This window comes from Haliotis asinina, chromosome 8 (genome assembly GCF_037392515.1).
Source record: "Haliotis asinina isolate JCU_RB_2024 chromosome 8, JCU_Hal_asi_v2, whole genome shotgun sequence".
NCBI lineage: Eukaryota > Metazoa > Mollusca > Gastropoda > Lepetellida > Haliotidae > Haliotis > Haliotis asinina.
Window position 1 is genome coordinate 29,494,852 of NC_090287.1, and position 6,000 is coordinate 29,500,851.

A 6,000-nucleotide genomic window follows, 5' to 3' on the forward strand; every position below is an offset into this window, starting at 1 on the left:
CAATATTTCAGAAATAAGGCAGTGGGCCTCAGAAATGGTTTTCACATATTGTATTCATGTGAGGAATGGAAACAGGGTGTTTGTCATGACACATGAATGTCATCGGTTTATCCCAACATTGGTGAGACTTTCAAGATTCTCTAAATGAGCAATGTTGTTGTTCAAATAAAACTTTAAGGGAGAAAGAAAAGTGAAAGGTAATGACTTTCTGAAATACGACTGACCTTGACTGCTACTTGCAGCATTCCATCAACTCTGGGAACATGGGACATCAGGCCTTTATATACCTCACCAAATGCTCCTTGTCCCAAAGGCCTAGAGATACATGTCACAGAATCAACATTTAGAAACTTTATAAACAACAGCTAGACATCACAGAGCTAACATGTAGGCAGAAGAATTAATATTGGATTGGAATGGCGTCTGATTATTCCTTGATCTGCACATAACTAGTCATGCTGACAGTCATGCACCTGTTCACAGACCCATCATCAATAGGATTTGGGTGTACCTTTAGATCCCGATGGTTTGCAGAAGCATGGCCTGTTGACATCCCTTTGACATTCAATCACAGCCCATTTACATCTTTCCTTGAATTCCTTGCAGATCGACAGATTCAGGAAGCTGGTGCCCAAAGAACAACATCCTGGCCCACCTATCAGCCAAGTACTATGGGACTGACATCATCTTTGAACGCGATGCAATGCAGCAGTGAGTCAAAGGACAAGGGCCACGTACTCTAGAGGATTTCAGGCATTTACCCAGTTCCTCATCATGTTTCATTTACTCCTACCAACTGTGAATGGACTAGTCCAACTGAACGAAGAATTTCTCATGCATTTTGTGGCTTATTGCTTCAATACTTTCTATTTGAAGTATGCCACTGTGAAAACCTATATAGCAGGCATCCGATATGAGTACAGGTCTAAAGGCATGTATTGTGTTTTTGATTGATCAGTTCTTGGTGCCACTAACAGATTGCAAACAATACTGAAGGGATACAAGAAATTACAATCATCTCCTATGCTAAGGAGACTTCCAATCATATATGGCATTCTCAAAAACATGGTAATGTCATTGAGACATTAAGGAGTGTTCCGACCATGCAATGACCTGATGACCATGTGTACAGTTGATTTCTTTGGATTTCTGAGATGTAGGGAATTCACTTGTGGATCCGTTTTTAATCCAACCATCAATATCTGACATTACACTTGATGACAGTGTGCCATGTGCTAAAGTGAAAGGTGCAGTTATCACATTGTGTAGTACAGGAACACCAGTGCTCTTAGATATTGGCTACAAGTGTGCAGCAAGAACGGTACCTTGCCATCACACCCCTTGTTTATCAATGCTGAAGAACAACATATTACTAGGAATAGATTCCTGGAGTATCTATGATGTATCCTTCAAAGAACTGATATCAATGGTGACCTGTACAATACACATAGTTTCTGCTGCAGAGCGGCTTCCTCCTGCAGTACTACCCAGATAGAAGGGCATCTCATCCAAACTCTGAGATGTTGGAGGTCAGATTGCTTTCTCCGATACATTGATGAGTCAAACACTACATTACAAGCAGCTCAACAGACCCAACCTATCCCATTCACTTTTGGGGGGGCATTCATTCATGTTCACATTCATTATATCGGGGCTCAAGGTCATTCATTCATATTCATATTCATTTTCATCTCCCACAGGAGAAACTGTTTTGGCCCCCAAAAGTGTAAGCACTCGGCATGCTAAGGGTAACCCTAGGTCACATCCGGTGTGTTACCACTTAGCCCTAGGGTGTTCTTTGGCAATCAGCCCCCAACTCTTTCCCAATGACGTTTATAAACAAAATACTTTAAGGCACTCTCTGTTATGTCATTATTTGCATACAGATAACAGGCATAACTAAATAAGCTATTCCACACCAGTAAATTAATGTCTGGGCATTAGATTACATAATTAGCACAGAGTTCACATACTTCCCAGAGTTGTATACTCCCCCAAGGGAGCTGAGATTGATAATATGATGTGATTGAGGGAACCATATGTACCAGCACCTTGAGCAAGCACTAGGTGCAAGGATATGCATGCTATATAAATATCCTGAAATAAGAACATCTAATTCTCACAGAATTAACATCTAAGTCATCATGGAAATAACACACAGGCATTACAAGATTAATAAGTAAATAAGTAAATGCTCATTCTTAGGTCAGACCAGTTCAGCTTCTTGATTTCAATTACCAGATGGTAAAGTGGTCTCAGGGTAGACTTTAAAATACCTATATTACATCACCTTTTCAGAGTATTGTATTGAAAAAAAAATACGATTCAAAATGTGACAATGTAAGAAAATAATACAACAACACAATTTAATCAAAATTATTGTAAACTCTAGCAAACTATGGGAGAAAGGCTGTCATTAAGTCAAAGCATCAGTAAAATCAATAAACGACAATGAATGAATAAATATAGCCATGAGAGATACCAATTAAAAATAAAATAAAATATTAATTAAGAATTTTTGAAATCCAAGCACCACCATGTCATGTATTCTTGCCACGGTAAAAAAATTATCCTTTTATCATATGTCAGTGGAAATTTAAACGAACAATTATGGAGAAACTCGTGGAGATGAAAGCTGGAATATTAGCATTATTAATGCCAAACCCTTTAATTGCAAACTTAATTTGATATGAGAAAAAAGCAAGCGAATTTCTAGATGCAATTAACTCTGTCAGAATAAGAAACTCACAGACATTATGACCTGATACTAATGTCATCAATATGTCATCACATGATGATATTTGACAGAATTAGTGACATCTGCATGTATATTTAGTAGTCAATCACAGCTCTGGCCTATTTTGGAACAAAGTCTGTAACACAATGGCATTTTAATATTGTGAGTCAAACTGGAAATTTATTTATTCCTCTTAGCAGTCCAGCCTGGCTAGAATTTTATCTGAATTTTAAAATCAGACTAAGATAAAGTTCATTCAATTGACTGAGGAGTGTGAAATATAGTTTGCATTCTATTGACATAATATTTATCATGTTGGCACTGTTTTCCTTAAAATCTCCCATTAAGCTTTTTAGTTGTAACAAATTTGACATTTCAGCACTAAATGCAAGAGGCAAATCGCTCCCAGAATAGCCAGAACAACATTTCCCATATCATTGGGTAACATGTTGAAAGTGGAGTCCATCATACAATCCTCATAATAGTTAAACATGTGAGTGTACCTCCATGATGGCAGCAATCAACAACACATGCAAAGGTAAGTCAATTCATTAAAATCAGAAAAATGGGGAGTGTCTTTATACAGCAGTGTATTCCATATTTACAAAGACTACACTTCCACACAGGCTAGCCTATATGAAATAGTGTCCATGCCACATCTTATCATAATTTCAACAACTACTGGTGCTTCTCTGGAGACTGTTTGTGATGAGAATGTGATGTTTCTGACACCATCAGCAATTTCTCAACTCCTTGCACCCAATAAAGAAAGAGCAAGCTCCAGCCATTTTGCCCATATGTCCAATCACGCATAATGAACAACTGTTCAACAGTCTTTAAGATAGACAGCATCGTTTTAAAATTCTGTTTGCTGATACTGCTACTTGCAACTGTACTAAAACAAATAAGTCTTGGGTGAGACCAAACTAAGTTATAGTACATAGCCAATGGGCCATTCTTCATTGATCATTTCATTGGTCTTTTGTAAATATATCAGTTAATGATAGCCTATTGTTGCCAGGTAAAACTTCAGGTAGATGGCAGACATGCTAATTATTACTTGGACAGCCTCATTAGATTATGTTAACTCTATCCTTTAAAGGGAGACTTGAATATTAAAAGTACTTAGCATCATCTGCTTGAAGTAATTCAAAGTATACTTTTTGGTCTCCTGTCTAAACATAAAGTTTGCCTGTCAAACAAAGAGTTAATTGTTAGAGTGAGGTTACAGGGACTTTCTCTCATTCTGACATATCAACACACTTGATGAGTAAATGAGTGAGTAGGTGGGTAGATCGGTGAGTGGGTGAGTATTGAAAAGTTCACAACAATAAGAGGACCACTTATGTAGCACTGAACACCATACAGTGAACATCATTACCATTGAAAACCAAAGCTGCCTTTCAGGCATTAGAAGCTTAATAGTGCTATGACTTATCCCATCAGGTACCCAGTTTCTGCTGGATCAACAGAGGCAATTTTGAATTCATTTCCCTAAGGTGAGATCATATGTAGCAAGTTTGCCTCATGCCATATCAACAAAGCTCTTTTCAAATATACACAAAATCATCAGAGACCTTCAGCAAGACATTTAGAAGCTGGGACAATAATACTGCATTTTGGTGTCAGACACTGTCTTGTTTGTTTACAGACTAAGTGAACAATATGTACTAAAATGTATGATTAGTTTCAAGGTAAAAATTCCATAAGGGAAATCCTGCTGTGTTCTGCTGACTTTACTTCCTGCTGAAGTTTGCCACCTACCTGACAAGCTGAATGTGTCTTCTGTTAATCTCTGGCAGTTGTTGTGGGTGTTTTGCACCAATGAAGTCATAGTTGGGGTTGAACTCCATCACTGCTGTTGGCCGTTGTGTTGTCTGGCGGACATGTTGGGTGCGGAGTTTCTTGAGTTTGCAATAGGACATGATCCTCTCAAATCTAATTCCCCCGCCATGACACTCCTTGGAGAAACTTCCACGTCCACCTTTGGGAGAAAAACATACTATGGGTCAGTGAGTGAGTGAGTGAGTGAGCTAGCGATCAATTGAGCAAACTCGTGTCAATATTTACAAGATATTTTACACAAATACAGCACAAACACTGAAAACACCTAACCAATTAGTCAATCCTTGCAGCGATCCCCATGTAGTCTTAGATAGAGCAGTTAGCAAAAGGACTGGTTCATATCGATGAAACACATGTAACAGAATTGTCAGTTTGGATCAAAAATAGCAATGTATTGTTACTTTTTCTATGATTATTTCCTAAGATCAAAGGCATACTCAGTACTTTATCAAACGACAAAATACATTTTTTTGCATTACTTTACAGTAAATTGATGTCACTAATCCATTCTGGTCTGCCTGATCCTAATCAATCGTATCCGACTGGTAACAGATATCACCATTCATGTAAGTTGTCCTTGCCTTGTGCATTTTCCCACATTGTTACTAAACTCAGTCGACATCTCATTTCATGGCTTGCATGTTCTTCAGTCAGCTGACACTACTGGTGGAAACACTGCCTTTACATTTTTCAAGGGAAAAAAATGCCTCAGCTTGACTCACAAATAACCAAACAATGACTGCTAACTCAATCTATGTCCAAAGTTCAACAACACATCCACAGAATGTCAAGGGACAGCTTCATCTGGATGTAATGATTTAAATTTAGAGAAGAGGAAATGTCATGATCATATTGTCCCACTTGGTTTTACGATAATCTCAAAGAAAATAGAAATAATAAAGAGAATATGTTTAACCTGATCATGAACTGCCTTGAAACTTTTTATGATTTGTTTTATTGCTAATGTGTATTAGACATATCAATAGAAGAGATGTTAGCCTTGAACGATAATTGTTCATATAGGTCACCAACATCATTTTTCTGCCTTTGATAAATCATCAGTGAGTATAAAATTTGGCATCTTAGAAACAAATACAGTTCCCTCTACAACTATGTATTGTGTAATTAGAAACAGTTTTGCTATGAACTGTATCATCACAAAAGGTACAATAGAATGCAAATGATAAAGACCAAGAGGAAAGAGATGATGAAGAGAAACTATAAGGGAATTTATTCCATTCCTTTGGAAATGATTCATTCATCTACATTACCTTTTCTCATATGCAATGGCTAAAGGTATGCTCTTAAAATGGAATATCCACTACTTTTTCAAATGGTATATCATAGTTAAAGGACAAAAACACCACCAATGCATGTATGGGATTATGTTTCCAGCTGCATGTTGCTCAAGATGGTCT